The sequence below is a fragment of the Apium graveolens genome, chromosome 3 (assembly GCF_009905375.1).
Source record: "Apium graveolens cultivar Ventura chromosome 3, ASM990537v1, whole genome shotgun sequence".
Classification (NCBI taxonomy): domain Eukaryota; kingdom Viridiplantae; phylum Streptophyta; class Magnoliopsida; order Apiales; family Apiaceae; genus Apium; species Apium graveolens.
Window position 1 is genome coordinate 256,939,956 of NC_133649.1, and position 20,451 is coordinate 256,960,406.

The window sequence follows — 20,451 nt, forward strand, 5'->3', positions numbered from 1 at the left end:
CCAATAGGCTAAGTTTTCAACTAATAATGTACCAGACTTATGTATACTATGAATTGTACTAATGGCAAAGAAATGTAAATTTATCCAGAAAACCTTTTAAGGTGTATTGACATATAATTGTGGAATAAAACGACTTGTGATTATTTATGGATATTCATCTCTGAGACTATAACTTGTGGTGTGTGTGTTTATTGTGGGGTCACAGTACAGAGTAGTTGATTGTGTATTAAGATTGGGTGTTATTAAGGGAAATGGATCTCGTGACAACCCGGATCCTCGACCCCGGATTTGGGGGTGTTACAGAAGTGGTATCAGAGCTAAGCGTTATAAACCTCAGAGATGATGTGGCGTTAAGATAATAAGTTCACTAAGATAAATAAGAACTCTTGCCAAGTTCATAGTCGGGCTACCTAACGTAGTACTGACAGTTAAAACCCTTATGGGAACCCTTATAAATACCGTGATAGAAGCGTAGTTCGTTATCGTAGATGGTAGCGGGACTCCAAACCCTAAGGTTGAGGAGCAACAATGCGATGATGTTTTATTAATTATTGGAGATCAGATTGTGGATTCGATAGAGCGTCCTAACACGAGACCGAATGATGTTCATATTAAGGATGTAGCGGTTAAGGATGTTGTCCTAGAAGGGATTATTGTTGAGAAGGATCCCATGGAGGATCCTGACAAGAATGAATAAAGGACCACTGATGAATTGATGACCATGGTTAGGTCGACTACCAGAGGTAGGATTGGCCGGTCACTACCGGAGGTTCGTTCAAATTTGTAAAGATAGTAGCCCCTTTGAAGCGGCTTACTCGTAAGACTAAGAAGTTTGAATGGACAGAGAAATACGAGAAAAGATTTTAACAACTAAAGAAAAGGTTGATGGCGACCCATATGTTGGCATTGCCGGATGAAAAAGGAGATTTTGTGAATTGTAGTGACGCTTCGCATAAGGAATTAGGGTGCTTCTTATACAGCACAGCAAGGTAATCGCGTACGCGTCAAGATAATTAAGGGAATATAAAATTCGATATCCCCACCCATGAGCTTGGGCTCGTGGTAATAGTTTTGCCCTAAATATAGGAGGCACTACTTATATGGAGAGAAGTGCGAGATTTACACAAGCCATAAGTGCTCTAGTGCATTTTCACGCAAAAAGAGCTCAACATATGCCAGAAAAGGCGGTTAGAGCTAATCAAGAATTATGATTGGGAGATTCTTTATCATTCGGGGAAAGCCAATGTGGTGGCTGATGCCCTTAGTAAAACGGAGAGACTCAAGATAATAATGTCTTTAGGAGAGTTTATAAGAGATTTTGAGAAAATGGAAATAGAAGTGAAGGTAACCGGAGCCGGTACCGAAAAGCTGTTTGAGATTGCAATACAGACCGAATTATTGGAAAAGAACATATTGTGCCAGAAAAAGTGATGAATGAAGGCAGAGAGCCAACAAATAGATAAAATATTAATACCGAGAAAAATGATAAGGGAATAATGAGGTATTCCTACAGAATTTGAGTTCCAAACGTTCAAGAGCTTAAAGATGAAATCTTAGATGAAAGCTAGTTTGAGGAATAAGATTTAGAGCAAACCCTGAATGTGATAGTCAGGGAGGACGCCATCAAGAAAGAAGGAACCTATAACATAATGAAGTGGAAAATGAGGATTTTAACGTATAAGATAACCCCAAGTATGGGAGAAGGATGAAACATTTCATACTGAGAAAATAGAAGTCGAGCAAGATAAGGAGACCCGAGACGGTACTCCTATATGGAAATTCATGGACCTGTCTAAACAGAACTTAGACTATTATCCCCAACCACCACCTTGAGGAAACAATGCGGTGTGAAATTCTTTCAGGACCTCTAAGTCGCTAAGCTCTCAGAGTTCCAAGGAACAAGCTGACCCAGTCGAGGCAAGAGCCTGGCTAAAGGAAATATAGGAATCATTTGAGATTCTAAATGATTGACGAATCACAAAAGACTGTTTTTATCACTTACCCTCCTAAGAGAGAGACCACCCGCTGGTGAAAGACCAAGGAAGGCACGGAGCAAGAGATTATAATAAACTGATTTAAGTTCAGTCAATTGTTTTCAGGTGAGTACTCCCCAAGGTTATAGAGATAGAGTAAAAGCTTTAGAGCCAAAACAAAGGCAGACGAGTATGATGAATTATGAATCTAAGTTGTAAAAGTTGTCAAGATTCGTTCTAAGGACACGAATCCAGAATGACGGGATGTTTGAAATCAATGCTTATGTTGTGTTGGTTCATGAAATAATGATAAGAGAAAAGGAAATAAAAAGAAACTGAAGTGGAAAGGAATACAAGGGCAATAGAGTTTGAGGTATGATAAGGGAGTTGGGTATGAGGAAACCCTAAAGACTCGTAGCAATAGACATAGAAAAGTATGCATTCGTCAGGATGAGGGTGATTCACCATGAGTTGAAGTTGATGGTTGAAGGCATAAGAGATACATATAGTTTACCCCCTGTAAGTTGGGAGGATTTGAGGAAACCTTGAGATAGTTTGAAGGATAAATAATGAGACGCGGATAGACTGAGGAGACAAGGAAGTAAGAAATTAGGAAAATTGGATGAAGGAAGTGACCTTCAAGAATGTGAAGTGTAAGACCGGTGGCTTGATACCCAGAAAGGGAGACGCCAGGTATGAAAGATATCCCAACATTGAGGTGACTGTTGAGATAAACAACAAAAGTAAATAAGGAATTATTAAGAAGAAGTTCACGTTGAACACGACCAATATCTTCCAGAACATCCTTGTTATCGTTACCAAATTAGGCAAGACAAGCGGATAACCGTTGTTATCTTTTGGAGGCCATATTGATTGACCCCATTTTGAATACAGATGTTATTGTGAAATTAGACATGTACTATCGAGGTGGGAATGATTGAATAAGACACCCTTATCAGGGATATATGACTTGATTTATCCATGGAAGGATGCAGGTACCTTTTAAAGGTGGAATTAAGGATAGAACATCGGTAACTTAAAATGAATCCTAGGGGAATGCATAAAGGTTGGCATGTCACCCTTAATAGGGACAGTATGAGTTTTGACAGTATGATTTGGAAAGGATTAAGGTAATAACGACCTTTAAGGATCAGTGGAGAAATTTTTCAGAGTATATAGACAATGGTTTTAGTATTAGTAAATGGTATTTTGATATGCCTTGTATCTAGGGAATACAGGAGGAACGATTCAAGGATAACCTTAGAGGTTTTACAAGGAGAAAGGTAATATTCAAAATTCTCAAGAATAGAAATGTTGATAAAGGAAATGTGTCGTAATTATAATGATGCCAAGTGGGGCATGTGTTACACCACGAGAAAGTATGGATCGAACCAGTAAAGGTCGAAATTGTTCAGGGCAATTAGGACCTAAGATAAAAGATGTTCTAAGTATGATTGAGAGTCAGTCGTGACAGTGATTAACCTCTAAAGATTGAGGCAATAACTTATGGAAAAATGGTGATATTTTTTTTATTTACTCATCAGATATTAAAGAAAAGCATTTTCACATAAGCTGTGATTGAAATAAGGTAGAAAATTTATTTGGAGGTGGTTAAAATGACATTGACTGTAAGGAAATTTTACTATCAGGAAAGGCCAAAGAGGTGGCCGACACTTTAAAGGTAAGAGGATAATTATAGGCGCGTGTGCCAAAGGAATACAGTGATGATGGTTGAAGCCGGGAAGGTTGTATTACGGTTTGGAAGATTGACATTCCTTCTGATGACTGTGCAATACCCAACCGTAATAGTAGTTGGTAAAGGTTTAATTCGTGTAATCGCCATGAACGGGCTATCTATCTTAGAAGGTCCTATCTTGAGATAATCCAGGACCATGTTTCAAAAAGGACTAGACGAACCTTTGAGTTAAGTCTTCTATTGAAGGCATATGATTAAGAATGGTATTAACCTGCTATCGTTGCCTTGATTGAAACTCTTCTGCAATTTTATCTGCTTCATGTCATGTATGTATGTCAGGATCAGGAGTGTTCTTCATGAATCATGAATGGTGATTATGTTACCTCCTTAGAAGGATTTGATACGAGATGTATGGACTCTGTATGGTTAGCTATTAAGACTTCAGGGAAAATGAATGACTACAGTGGGTCAGTGGTGGACCATAATAAGGCAGCAATGATTCTGCGAGTGGTGAGCTGATTACAACCGTGAGAGTTGTATTTGAATGGTTGTTGAGATTGAGCACCACTAATCGGGTCGTGGTAGTGTATAAGTTATCATTGATAGACTAATTAAGTAGAGTATCTACCTAGTGAATATTTATTCTTTCTTATCAATAGAGAGTCGTATTACTATATGAGGAAGGTTGCGGTGCAAGCATAGAATTCTAGTAACGATGATGTCTAGAATGAGATCCCAGATTCGATTTTCGATATCAAGGGAGTTTCAAAGGTGATTGTGTATAAGCTCGAGGAAGAGCATGGGTCTATAGAATGATGGACGGAATAGCAAAAATATTTAGGCATGTGAAATATGATGTTATAACACTTGATGTTGATATAAACATATATGTTTTGTTCTCCTATGACAAACCTCTATAGTTCAAAGGTAGATTCCAAGGCAGATATTTTATGGCAATAAAATTTTTACGAATATACAATTCTCTTCAGTTCGTTCTTTTCTCTTCTTTTCATTTCATGTAAGCTGAGAAGAACAACCCTTCCAGAAAGGGAGGTATTGCCGAATGACTATCTATCTGTGTGATAGAAGCCGAGTAGGATACCAGCTATTATTTAATTGCTTGTCAAGTACTAAAGGCTGGCCACCTTCTGTACTAACTATGCGATATAACAAGTGTTCATGATCATAGTGATCTCTCAATAAATTCATTTACTTCTATATGATTGATCAAACTTTGGGTAATGGAAACAGCTGAAAAAGGAGTAATAAAGTTGTGGTAGTATTCGGAATGGTTACACATTCGTGATACTAAGGTTGACGCGTGTATTAAAAGGTTATAGAATGCTAACGAGCAAAGGTGTAACCAGTATAATATTAGGAACGGAAGGTAGTAGCGATTACGAACTGGAAAAGAATGGGTATTGAGACGCCAAAGCTATAGTGCTAGAAGCTGTGATAAAATTCCATGCAATAGACTTGAAAGAATTTGGAATGATCACTTAATGCGGATTGAGTTATCTTACGACAATAGATCATATGTCATTATCGAGATATCGCCTTATGAGATCCTTGAGGGAAGACAATGTCGATCTCCCTTAGGTTAGGATGAAGTTGTAGAGCGCAAGATGCTCGGACCAGCAGTGGTCCAAAGGACCAAGGATATGATAGATCTAATCAGAGGACGGCTGGTAGTAACCCAAGATGGACATAAGAGGTATGCTGATTTGACACGAAAGGACAAGGAATGGGAAGTAGGGGACCTAGTGTTGTTATAGGCATTCCCTTGGAAGGGGTTAATGAGATTCGGAAAGAAAGGAAAACTAAGCCCAAGATACATTGGACCTTTGAGATATTAAGACGGATTGGAAAGTTAGCTTACGAGCTAGCCCTACCCCCGAACCTGTAGCAAGTCATAACGTGTTTCGCATATCAATCTTAAGGAAGTGTAATTCGGATGCCAGACAAATAGGGGCATATGAGCACATAAACATGTAACCCGACGTAACCTATATGGAGTAACCAGGAAAGGTTATAGATTGAAAAAGGAACAAGTGCTTAGGAGAAGGATTATCAAACTATTCAGAGTTTGATGGAAGAACCACAATGCGGAAGAATTTCCTTGAGAATTAGAAAGTGTAATGCTAAGAGAGTATCCCTATTCATTTTCTATCTGATTCCGGGACGGAATCCTTTTAAGGAGGGGAGACTGTAATAACCCCAATTTTTTTGAAATTTTGAAACCCTTATGAATAGTGTTTTTGCTGAATGAGAAAACTTTTCATGCCACACTATGTAGGGGTTCTGATATGGATATTCTGAGATTTTATTAGTACTTTATATGGGATATAAGTGTATGTAAAGATCGTCAGAATCCAAATTCAAACACTTTGATTTTTCTCGGAAATCCACTAGATACGGAAAGAATTGAGTATAAGGTAACAGGATACGAAGGATTTAAATTAAAGGATTATAAGAGAGGATCATAAAAAGGAAAATAATGTATTGAGAAAGGTTAAGGGAACCTAAGTAATAAGATCCCGGGTATGATCCTTCAAACGATAAACGAAAACGAAAGTTAAGCGAACCGTATAACAGATCAGCGGTCATTAGGCAAATAATTAGGAAGTTAATCAAAGGGATTAGAGAGGATGATGTCACCCAACCAATGAGAAGAGGACAAGGAGGGGAGGATGACATCATGAGGATGACACAAGCATGACATGGGAAGGAAGGAGATGTGGTGGCTTTTTAACCACACAAAATCAAGGGCAACTAGGTAATTTACTAAAACAAACACAAAAATCAAACCAACCAAGCCAAGCAAATCATTTTTCATCAAAATCAAAAAGAAACCAAGGCATTGTTCTTCATGCTCTCGGCTTTTACTATTGCAAAAGGGCAAGAAATTCAAAACTCAAGATCCAAGCCTCCTAAATTGGTGAGTTAATTCCCTAATCATCTTTATGCTTAGTTAGGGCTATATCATGAGTTTAAGCCATCAATTCCTTCTCAATCTTCTTCATTTAATCAAAGAAGAAGACAATGAATAGTGTTTTCAAGTTTTTAACTTGAAATTTTTCTTGTTTTCCTTGAAGATCCAAGCATTCCTAAGACTTCTCAAAGCTTCTTAAGGCTTCCTAGCTCCTCCCACCACTTCAAGGAAGGTATATCATCTCCAAACCCTAGATTCCTATGTATTATAAGATGATTTTGATTAGTAGGGTGATATTGTAGCTTAATGTTTGTGATTTAGAGTTTGGGATTGAAATGGTATTGAAATGGAATGGTAAATGTTGTTGTTTTGGTTAAAAGATTGTAGTATAGTTAAATTCAAGCTTAGGCATAAGTATGAAGGTTAAAATTGAATTGGTTGGGGCTGATATGATGTGATAAGGATGGATGTTGGTTGTATGTTTGATTTGAGGTTGAATTGGGTTGGTTTTGAATGGTTTTAAATTGGGAAATCGCGTAAACATAGCCGTCATAACGTCCGATTTTCTTTAGACTGTTTTTGTGCATAACATTAGGACCCGAGAACACCCAGCTAGATTATAACCATTGCAATGTCTAGATAGCTCGTGTTACGAGCTTCATTTTGATATGTAGTTCGTTCGATTCCGATGCACGGTTTAGGAGAAACGACCGTTTCAAGGAACGGCGTTTCGTGAACGAAACTTTTCCCCTCGCCTTACTTTGAAACATAGGTTAAAGACCAAAAAGGGTTAATTAATGTATAAAACATTTATGGTAAGTGTGATAGGCAGTTGGTAAGACACTCGCGAAGGAATCGCCTTAAAACTCGTAAAGATTAAATTATTAAAAATGGTGGAGCCGAGGGTACTCGAGTGACTTAAGAGAATCAGTAAGCGCAAAACGAGCGTTAGAGTCTGAGTTGGCTAGAGTATAGATTTACAAGTGACTTTGGTTTAATTCCAACTTACTTGTTGCTTATAGGTTACCAGACTCGTCCCGAGCCATTCGTAACCCCCAGTCGCTCAGGCAAGTTTTCTATCCGTTATACTGTTGTTGTGATGTATATGTGTATATGCATTATCTTGCGATAGATGCATGTTGGTTAATTAGCAAATGTTGCGATATAATGAAGCATGCTGTTATGGTATATATATGCATGCCTGTTTCGTATTCTTGCCATATATATCTGATTGGTTCAGTTGATAATACCAATGCTAGAGAATAGCAGTAATTTGCATATACCCTTATTATAAGGACCCAAAAGGTGAAAACATTTTCTAAAACCGGGAGTCGAGGATCCCGAGTAGATTTTGTATATATGTATATATATATATATATATTTATATATATATATATGGTTATAGTTTTCAAAACTATTAATCGAATAAGGTTTATTCGATAACTTTATTTTATTATTGAATATTATTTCGAATATTCATTGGAGGACTTATGGCTCCTTTTATTTTATTAATTGAATATTATTTGAGTATTCATTTGAGGATGTATGACTTCTTTATTTTATTTAATGAATATTATTATGAATATTCATTCGAGGGCTTATGACTTCTTTATTTTATTAAATGAATATTATTCGAATATTATTCGAAGGCTTATGACTCTTTTATATTATTATTGGATATTACTTGGATATTCATTTGAGGATGTATGACTCCTTTATTTTATGAATATTATTTATAATATTCATTCGAGGTATTATGACTCCGCTTATTACTGCAATATATTCTTTATTGTATTAAAGAATAAGGTGTCGATAATCAAACTTATTTTTGATTATTCAAATAAAGATAGTACTTTCGTATAAGTATATCTTTGGTTATTTAATACTCGTTTCAAGTATAAGTTTTAATACTTCTACTTCAATTATTTTTATAAAGATTATTCTTTATGGGAATATTATTTAAATAATAATATTCAGACATTTTCTAAATATACTGGGGACTGATTTACTTCATTAAATCAGTTTTACTCCAAACACTCTTTAAAGTGTTTTCGAGTCTTCAAAATGATTTTTAAAAGTTAGAGCGGATCCCAAAACTCATTTTTATATTTAAGATCTTCCTTTTTAAGGGGATTTAAATACTCTCTCAAAACCTGAGGGATCCGGCTCTGTGGTGTATTTTATATTCGCAACAAGGTTGCAGTTTTGGTAAATGAATTGACTACTTACCCAACATTAAGGAAGTAAGTCCATCTATTGAGTCGGCATAAGCAACATGGGCTCAGTGGGCGTCCATGATAGTGTAAGTGGCTCAGTGGGAGTCCATCAAATGCATAAGTGGCTGAGTGGCAGTCCAGCATAAGGTCCTATTGAGACCAGGGTGATGACCAGTGGGGAATTCGTCCATCTACTAGTAGAAAAGGTTACTTATGGGTATCTTTGCCTGATCAGCAAGATATCTGGTTTATGCCAAAATTCTTTTCCTTTCCAAATTTATTGGATATTGCAATTCTGTTCATACTTTACATGGCAGAGGTTTTCAGGAAATGTATAAAGGAAGATGTATATGTGGATATATATATATATATATCAGAACTTAATGAAGTATGTCATAACTTCATTTCCTTTAATAATATTTTAAAGATTTAATCTATTCAAATCTTGTCTTGTAGTCTCATCTATGTGATGAACTGTTGAAAGCTCATTATACTTTGAACAATGGTAGTTCAAGTAGCTTTATAAATGATATAAGTGTAGTGAAGTATTTGGTAACTTCATCTTTTAAACTTATATCTAGTTAATAATTGTCTTATGAATGACAAAGATTTTCAGAAAAATGTTGAGACAAGGTTAGATATATGAGATCACCTTGCAACGATATTTTTTTATAAAGTTATACACTGGGACTTTGTGTATATTATGCATGGAAGAGGACTTCCAATATTTTGAAAAGTATATATGTATATATATACTGAATATTTTGCGACTTCATCGCATTAAAATATCGACTTGGTTCATTTCTTTTGACCAAGACTTTCATGAGTATTATGAGTAGGCTCATATATTGTTAATCATTATACATATTATTTTGGTGGGCTTGCTGCTCACCCTTGCTTTTTTCTTTCATCACACAACATCAGATAGATAAGATGAACAGGACCAAGCTCCCAATTCGCAAGCGGATAGGAAACGTACCGCAGCTTTATGGAAGCGTTGAGGCCGCTGTAGCTGAGGTAGAAATTACCAATAGGCTAAGTTTTCAACTAATAATGTACCAGACTTATGTATACTATGAATTGTACTAATGGAAAAGAAATGTAAATTTATCCAGAAAACCTTTTAAGGTGTATTGACATATAATTGTGGAATAAAATGACTTGTGATTATTTATAGATATTCATTTCTGAGACTATAACTTGTGGTGTGTGTGTTTATTGTGGGGTCACAGTACAGAGTAGTTGATTGTGTATTAAGATTGGGTGTTATTAAGGGAAATGGATCTCGTGACAACCCGGATCCCCGACCCCGGATTTGGGGGTGTTACATGATCTCTAGAACTGGATCCTCCCCCATGATCCATGCTGTCTCCATCAGCATTTTCTGATGCTCCCCCTGAAGTTATGCTCTCTGAAATTTCAGAATTTGAGTTGGATCCTTCAGGAATTGAAGAATCAGAGTTTCCAGAATTATAAGAATTTGGCTCATCAGAACTTGATGAATCAGAACTTGAAGAGCCAGTGACTGGTTCTGATGCTTCTCGAGAGTCTTGAGTTGTGGTAGGATCTTCAGCTTGCTCCCCTGAACATGTGCATTTTCCCTTGGAGTAGTTACCACAGTTTCAATGACATCAGAATTTAACCCGTCAGAACTTACAGGATTAGGATTTAGGTCATCAGAATTTACAGAATCAGAATTTACATCTTCATTTTCAAATCTCAGCTGATCATGACCATTGAAATCTTCAAGTCCAATAATATTTTTATCATCAAACATTGATAGATTCCATGACAACTCTAGTTCTTAATATCTAGACTCTGAAGGCTTTTGTGGAAAGTGGATATCCAACAAAAATTCCTTCATCAGCTTTTAGATCAAATTTTGACCGCTGTTCAGGATGAGTCTTAAGAACAAAACACTTGCATCCAAATACATGAAAGTATTTCAGATTTGGCTTCTTTTTCTTCACCATCTCATATGGTGTTTTTCCATGCTTGTTTATGAGTGTAGCATTCTGTGTAAAATAAGCATTATGCACAGCTTCAGCCCAAAAATAGGTTGGTAGCTTTGCTTCATCAAGCATGGTTTGTGCAGCTTTAATAAGAATCATATTCTTTCTTTCTATAACTCCATTATACTGTGGAGTTCCAGGTGCATAAAATTCCTGCTTTATTCCATGCTCTTTGCAGAACTCTTCCATTATTGAATTCTTGAACTCAGTGCCATTATAACTTCTTTTATTTTAACAGAATCTTTGACTAATTTATCCAGCTGTCTGACATGATCAGTTAGAGTAGAAGCTGTTTCATTCTTCTTGTACAAAAAATACACCCAAGTGTATCTTGTAAACTCATCCACTATAACCATAGCATATTTCTTCTTTGCAATGGACATGACATTGACTGGACCAAGTAGATAAACATGCAGTAAGTGATAAGGCTCAAGAATTGAGGATTCAGTTTTGCTCTTGAATGAAGATTTTCTTTGTTTTGCCTTTTGACATGAGTCACAAAGACCATCAGGAGCAAATACTGATTTTGGCTGTCCTCTCATAAGATCTTCCTTTACTAGCTCATTTATGTTGTTGAAATTTAAATGAGAGAGTCTCTTGTGCCAATTTCAGCTTTTTTCAATTGATGCTCTGCTTAACAGACAGATTGCAGAACCATCAGAATTTGTTGAAAGTCTGGCTTCATATATGTTACCATGTCTGTAACCTTTCAGAACCACTTTGCCTGTAGAATTACTTACAACTTCACAGTGTTCTTCAAAGGAATCCACATGATAACCTCTGTCACAGATTTGACTCACACTTAGCAGATTGTGTTTAAGTCATGAGACAAGAGCTACTTATTCAATTATGACATTCCCAATATTGATATTGCCATATCCCAGAGTCTTTCCCATGCTGCCATCTCCATAAGAAACTCCTGGGCCAGCTTTCTCCATAAAGTCTGATAGCAGGGCTTTATCTTCAGTCATATGTCCTGAACATCCACTGTCCCGAACTAGGATATTTTTCCTGTTGCCCTATATTCACAAGGACCACTATTGGTTAGTTTTAAGGACCCAGACTTGCTTGCATCCTTTGGCCTTTTAAGTTTGTTAGCATTTGCACCGGATTTAGTTTCAGAGTTTATGCTAATGCTTTTTATCAGACTTTATATCAGACTTTGCATCAGAATTTACGCTAAAAGGAATTACACTAACTTTCTTTAAAGAAGGTTTTATTTAATAATAATCATAGTACAAACTATGATATTCCTTACAAGTATAAATAAAATGCCATAAACTACCACAATGAAAACAAGGATTTTGTGGTTTTAAACCTAACAGACTGACTCTTAACTCCTGATTTAGGAGGTAATGAGTTTATATCTTTATTTTTCCTGCAAAAAGAAGTAAGATGGTTAGAGTTTCCACAATTATAGCATTTCTTTCTAGGAGCATTAGGAGCAGGCATATAATTATTGCTTTTATTCACACCTTCCTTTCCATTCCTATTTTTCCTAGCTTCCTTGACCTTGTTTACATTTTTAATCTCTTTCAGCTTATGTTTAAGCTTCTTCTTTGTCATTAGGCCAACATTTACAACAGTTGGTTTATCTTGTCTTAGTTTATCAGATGTTAATTTGTCTTTAACTTCTTTTTCAGATTTTGACTTGTCAGAATTTGACACAAACTTGACAGGATTAACTTTAGGCTTTTCAGCTTTCTTGGTAAAGTTTGGTTTAGATGACACAGTTTCCTTTTCTTCTTTATCATCTAGATAACCTAGTCCTTCTTTCCAATTTCCATTTTCTAAGATTTTCTGAGTTGTTCTTCCAGAGTTAGTCCAAGTTTTGATTATCTCCTTTTCCTTTTCTAGTTCAGATTTAAGAGATTTGTTCAATTTTAGCAGTTCATCTCTAATATACAAAGCCTCATCTCTTTCTTTCGGAGTTTGATGGAATATAACTAACTCTTTTTCTAAGTAGTCATTTCTATTTTTAAGAGCAAGACTTTCATATTTTAATCTTTCATTTTCTAAAGTCTGATCTCTAAAACTAATAAACATAGTTTTTAGATATAATCTTAGCTCAGAAATATCATCAGTATGAAAAGCAAGAGTTGAATGAGGTACTGTTAGGTCCCAATGTGTTTGTAGAAGGGGGGTTGAATACAAACAGCACCAAATAATCGAATAAATGCGGAATAAAAAATGTGAAACAAAATTCAAGTTAAATAAAAATATTATTAAACTTGAAAGGTGTTACAACAACTGTATCGATTACAAGGTATTAATCTCAAATCAATTATCACAAATCTAGAATAAATTCGACATGAACTTTTTCTATTTTTGTAATTAAAAGATCAAATGCTAAATACGATTTGAGATTAAGTTCTAGGGATTTTGATCCGCTAGATTGTTACACAAGAACAAGAGAGTAATTTCTAGTTGATTGGATTTAACTTTACAAGCTAGAAATTGTGATCTTGAATTAGCAGATAAGATGAAATATTTGGCTGCTTTTTCTCTGTTTGTTCTTGGCTTCTGTTTGATTGCTTGGTTTTTAAAGAATTGGTCTTCTGCTTCTTTTAATCAACACAGCCGAGATTAATGAACTGGTGTGACAATCCTTTGTCCAATAAGACTTTCGGTGTGACAATCTTTTAGAGCTAGCAAGACAATTAAAATGAACTAGCAAGACTTTCGGTATGACTATTGATTGTCATACCGATTGTCATATTAGTTCAAATGAAATTGTTTTACTGAATTAATAAGTGATTTTAATCTAAATAATAATTCTATCAAGACAATCAACTGAATTAGCATGACATTCGGTATGACTATCAATTGTCATACCGATTGTCATACTAGTACAATCAGTTGTCTTTTTAGAATTAAAACAGATTTTAACCAATTAAAATTCTGAAAAACCTTAATATTAATTCAGAATTAATTAATCAATTAATTTAATTAATCAAATAAATTAATCTTTGCAGATATAATTTATTTTCATAATTAAATTATATGACTTAATTAATTAATAGAGAATTAATACTAACCCTGAGCAGCATCCATTCTTCTGACAATCTTCTGAAAGTCACTGAGACTTATGAATCAATTCCGCCACTTCAATGCTGACACTCGATGTACTGTCTGGTTCATGAGTGACTAACTTTCGTGACATTTCTTCATGTCTTGACTTTGTTGTTCTGATTGAATCCTTGTAATTAATGATACTCTGACGAGATCTCTGTCACTTGATTAAATCCACGATCTTGATTTATATCACTGAGGCATGATCAAATTCTTGAACTTCTTCCAGTGAATTAACTCCTCAAGTCTGTAGATGAACCTTGTTTCTGAATCCTTTGACAGATATTACTTTGCGAGATCTCTCTGACGGTAGATCCACTATTTACTTATTACATTCTTATTTGAGTTGAGTTGAATCCTCGAATATACAAATAGGCTATGACATATGACTTACAATCTCCCCCTATTTGTTTGTTAGACAATAACACACAAATACCTAGAGGATAACTCAACTAACAAATAAGAAAAAGATATAAACAGAAATGCAAAGTAAATAGTAGAAAAGTTCTGGACTAGATTTAACATTTTCCAGATTCCAAGTAGATGTTCCTCTAGACTGAACATATCTTCAAGTAGTTCCATCTTCATTTGTACAACCACATTTCCTGTTGAGAAGCCCATATCTCTTGCTTCTCCCCCTATGAGAATCAACTGATTAAAGAATATCACCTTCATTTTACCACCTCTCCCGTACAATAGGATCCGCAGATAAAAACCAATGGTACTCCCCTAACAGCTTCTTCCCTTACTAGGAAATCACCTTGTGTTTACCACCTCTCCCGTACAATAGGATCCGTAGTTACAAACAACAATGGTGTGGTGTAGTGTACATTTTTAGGATCTTTTTCTTACTCCCTGCTATTTCTCCCCCTTAGTTGAGGAATCCTCCAAACTTTTACTTAAGCTTTTATCTCCCCCTTAAAGAAGGAATGTATGCCGTCGTCTGAAGGAGTTCTCATATTTCATTTGGTTGGAAAAGAAATAACAAGTAGTTTCTCTTTCTTCCTCACTGTGAGTGTGTGATTGTGTTTAGTGTACCTCACATGAGTTTCACTCTTCTCTCCACTCGTGTTTACACTCATTCTCACAAGTGTGTCACTCTTCTCTCATAGCTCCATAATCCAGCTGTACCTGCAAGGAAAATCACCTTAGCCATTCTTAAGGAGGTCACAGGTGGTGCAATGGGAGTTCACAAATCCCCATCCTTGTTAAACTCGTCAGATAAATCTGAGTCATAATCTACAAGTTGCTAGTTTCCCTTTTAGGGTTCCAGATTTGAATTCTGGGAAGGTAAACAATGATCCAACGATTTTAGCATAAAGATCAAAGTTCCCTTCTAATGTCTGTGAAGATACTTCCTTGTGACTTATCAGGTAATATCTGAATCATTGTCAACAAGTTGCCGATCTGCACCTATGTCAGATCCACTATCCGCAGATGCATCCAGGGGATTTAAGCCTGGGGAGGTAGATACTGACCACTGACATATGGCTTTTGGATCAGTATCCTCTCCTAACACCTGTAAAGGCAATTGGTCCACTAACGAACCTTGAACAATCGAATCTGACCTTAAAATGGTCGAAACTCTTGTTTCCGTCAACTCATCCTTTGTGTGTGTAACCTCTCCTTGTACATCAAGAATTGTTTATGTTTGAAGTGGTGACACTACATCGGATACCTTGGCCGACAGGCAAAATTCAATAGACTCACCCTGTTGAGAGAATGAATCTAGTAACTGTTTTTGTGCCTTTTCAGCCATTACATCTTTTTGAGAAGATGTATGGGGGCTAGCAGTTGTCTCGGTTTAAATACTACTCATCTATGTAGGAGACAGAGCTACTGGGTTGACTACAGAACCTTCCTTATATGGTGCACTAGGCACTATCTCCCTCACGCTCATTCATACTACATTTAGTGGTAAGAGAGTATTGGTTGGTTCTGTTTTTGTGTTTGTCTTTACAGTCTGGGATAGACGTTGTGGGTTTTCAACCTCATGACTGTCAATGAAAGAAAGTCATTGGAGACTGAACCTGTAACACAGAACATATGGTAATAGAGAGAAAATGATTTACAATAGTGATTTCAAAAGATTTTACATGAAATAAGAAATCACTAATGTAGAAAGAAGTTTGATTTTGTTTTTCAATATGAATGAGTTTTTTATAAAATATTGATCACTTAGGGTAAAGTCTAAGTAATTCTCATTCATGTCAAAAGCTTACAAATATCTGCAACATAATGTTAACAACATATCATTGACCGATACTTGTCAAGTACTTTAGATACTAATTGTTATGTTGCATAATCAATATACCACTGCACATATAAAACAATATGATTGTGCTTAGTGATAAGATAGTTATTAATATGACGACTCTACTTATTCATATAAAATTATAACTTCTGTTAGAGTGTCATACCATGTCCTTGACGAATGCTTGAGCAGTATACTAGTTCATACCAACCTGAAGTGAGATTGTGAAGAAGAAATTGCATAGTCCAATAGATCTGCAGCTGCAAAGTCCATGAACTGTGGTGCATTGACTTCCTCTTTTGACTCACCAACCAGGAGTATACTTGTACACATCTTACTAGAGTCCAATTCCAAGTGTAATGTGCATCAGGTGCCTGATATGTCGTAATATTCTCAAGTCTCGTCACTAGTGCTATATGTTAGATACTGCTTCCTGATAATAACCTAGAACAATATACAAAATTACAATGATAACATTTCCAGCTAGCAAACAGCCATATCCCTCAGATAAACCTTTGCTGTTATCTCCAAAGGTAACCAGGGGGCCAGCTTTCTCAATCCACATTTGATAGCAGGGCTCTATCTCCGGTCATATGTCTTGATGATCCACTGTCAAGAATCCACACTACCGGTTACATCTGTTTAATGCCCTGCACTACAAATGGATTAGACCTTCTTCGGAACCCAAACTTGGTTGGGCCCGGCATACTTGTAGAACTGTCCTTTGTCAGGCAAAACAACATTTTTAATTTTAATTGTCTCAACTTTCTCAATGACTGAACATTTGACCTTGTAAACAGCCTTAACAAATTTCTGTTTAAGCTTAGGCACAAATGTCTCCTTTCTAGCCTTAGAAGGACTGGCAGTCTTAGACCTATCATGCTTCTTGTTATTCACATGCTGACGAGGAGTAGTCTTATCATTAGACACATGCTTACCATTAAAATAAGCATACATCATATTAAAAGCACAAGACATACAATTAGCAGCACCACATGCTTTATGAGAGTGATTAACAGCAGGTAATTTATGCATGGTAGACATGGCATTATTGTTATCCAACTCATGTGTGTCTGAGTTAGTCTCAGTTGCTTTCACAACTTTGACTGGAACTTTCGACTCACTTGACTTGGAAACAATCTTCTCATAAGCATGATCCTCAGCACGTATTTCTTCTTGAATAACAGAAGAGGTCGCATCAAATGGTTCAGCAATTGATGCTTTATAGAGGGGTTCATCAACACCCTTAAGCACATGTGGTGCTTCCCTCCCTTTAGCACAGACATGAGGAGGGGAGTTTATGCCTAATTCTCCAATAGCAGCATTGTAATCATATCCTATTCCAGATGTTTGATTAACAGCTTGCTTACTGTAGAACTCTTTAGCCTTCGAACAAGAATTGAAGTAGGCTCTAACCTTCGTCTCAAGACCGGTGATCTTGTCTTTGAGAATAGTTTCAAGTTTTCTATAACAGTCAACTCTATTCTCTAGAAAAGATACCTGTTCTTTTAATTTGTCTTGATTAATATGCACAAGTCTTAATTCATTGACCTCTTTCTCAAGGTCTGTGATCTTTAAACTTAACAGTTCATTATCACGACGTGCACAATCTAAGTTACCTCTTAGATGATAAACCATTTCAGCATCAGAAAGTTTTACCTCTATTCTTGACGATGAAGCTTTTCCATCAATAGCTATAAGAGCAAGATTTCCTTCATCTTCATCTTCACTGTCAGTATCATCCCAGCTTCTTCCCTTTGCCAGATAAGCCCTTTCAGAGTTCTTTCTTACTTGCTTTGGCTTCCTACATTCTATGGCAAAGTGTCCCAACTCATTGCAGTTATAGCATCTAATGGTGCTTTGATCAACCATCCCTGTTTTATACCCACCACTGCTGGTGATAGAGGATGAAGATCCACCTTTCTGGAATTTGTTGTAGTTGGACTTGTACTTAAGCTTGGGATTCCTCCTGAATCTGACATGGGAGAATCTCTTGACAATTTGGGCCATTGATTCATCTTCCAATTGCTCCAGCTCTTCCAAGGAATAAAAATCATCACTTGATTGATTTGTAGTAGGAGGATCATATTCTGCTACTAACTCATTTTCCTCACCCTTGGAAAACTGTACCATTCTTTCTAACTGTTGAGATTGTTGTTGTTGTTGACCTTCAGCTACAAGTGCAGTAGATGTGCTGACCATTCTATCCTTCCCGTAGACTTCCTTCTGTTGAATCTGCTCCAACTCATAGGTTTTTAACACTCCATAGAGCCTGTCCAAAGAAATCTCACTCAGATCTCTAGCTTCTCTAATGGCAGTGATTCTATGTTCAAGATGAGCTGGCAGTGTTAAAAGGAACTTTTTGTTGACCTCCCTGATTGAATAATACTTTCCATTGATGTTCAGGTTGTTGATCAACGCATTGTACCTCTCAAACACTTCAGTAATTCCTTCTCCTGGATTTGATTTGAAATGTTCATATTCAGAGGTTAGGATTTCCAACTTGTTCTCCCTAACTTCCTCTGTGCCTTCATTAATCACCTCAATAGTTTGCCACATGTGTTTAGAATTTTTACAGTTCATCACATGTCTGTTCATCAAGGGATCAAGGGAATCAATTAATATTAATTGAAGGCTGGCATCCAAGGAGGCTTCTTCCTTCTCAGCAGGAGTAAAATCTTCAGGCTCTTTTGGATAGGTTCTAGCTTCAGTAGTCACTACACCATCTATTATTACCTCCGGTTCAATAACCATCGGAGTTTTTATACCCTTCTTTAACAAGTTTGAATATTTGGGATTTGCAACTTGTAAAAATAATAGCATCTTCTTCTTCCACATGATATAATTCTCTTTATCAAATTGTGGAATTTTAACGGTTCCAACTTTATGTGAAGTCATTATGAATTTTTGAATAAATAAAAATTCAAGGAGTTGAAAAATCACAAAAGTCTAGGATCTTGATTTGTTCGTTAATCAGAAGGCTCTGATACCAATTGTTAGGTCCCAATGTGTTTGTAGAAGGGGGGGTTGAATACAAACAGTACCAAATAATCGAATAAATGCGGAATAAAAAATGTGAAACAAAATTTAAGTTAAATAAAAATATTATTAAACTTGAAAGGTGTTACAACAACTGTATCGATTACAAGGTATTAATCTCAAATCAATTATCACAAATCTAGAATAAATTCGACATGAACTTTTTCTATTTTTGTAATTAAAAGATCAAATGCTAAATGCGATTTGAGATTAAGTTCTAGGAATTTTGATCCGCTAGATTGTTACACAAGAACAAGAGAGTGATTTCTAGTTGATTGGATTTAACTTTACAAGCTAGAAATTGTGATCTTGAATTAGCAGATAAGATGAAATATTTGGCTGCTTTTTCTCTGTTTGTTCTTGGCTTCTGTTTGATTGCTTGGTTTTTAAAGAATTGGTCTTCTGCTTCTTTTAATCAACACAGCCGAGATTAATGAACTGGTGTGACAATCCTTTGTCCAATAAGACTTTCGGTGTGACAATCTTTTAGAGCTAGCAAGACAATTAAAATGAACTAGCAAGACTTTCGGTATGACTATTGATTGTCATACCGATTGTCATATTAGTTCAAATGAAATTGTTTTACTGAATTAATAAGTGATTTTAATCTAAATAATAATGCTATCAAGACAATCAACTGAATTAGCATGACATTCGGTATGACTATCAATTGTCATACCGATTGTCATACTAGTACAATCAGTTGTCTTTTTAGAATTAAAACAGATTTTAACCAATTAAAATTCTGAAAAACCTTAATATTAATTCAGAATTAATTAATCAATTAATTTAATTAATCAAATAAATTAATCTTTGCAGATATAATTTATTTTCATAATTAAATTATATGACTTAATTAATTAATAGAGAATTAATACTAACCCTGAGCAGCATCCATTCTTCTGACAATCTTCTGAAAGTCACTGAGACTTATGAATCAATTCCGCCACTTCAATGCTGACACTCGATGTACTGTCTGGTTCATGAGTGACTAACTTTCGTGACGTTTCTTCATGTCTTGACTTTGTTGTTCTGATTGAATCCTTGTAATTAATGATACTCTGACGAGATCTCTGTCACTTGATTAAATCCACGATCTTGATTTATATCACTGAGGCATGATCAAATTCTTGAACTTCTTCCAGTGAATTAACTCCTCAAGTCTGTAGATGAACCTTGTTTCTGAATCCTTTGACAGATATTACTTTGCGAGATCTCTCTGACGGTAGATCCACTATTTACTTATTACATTCTTAT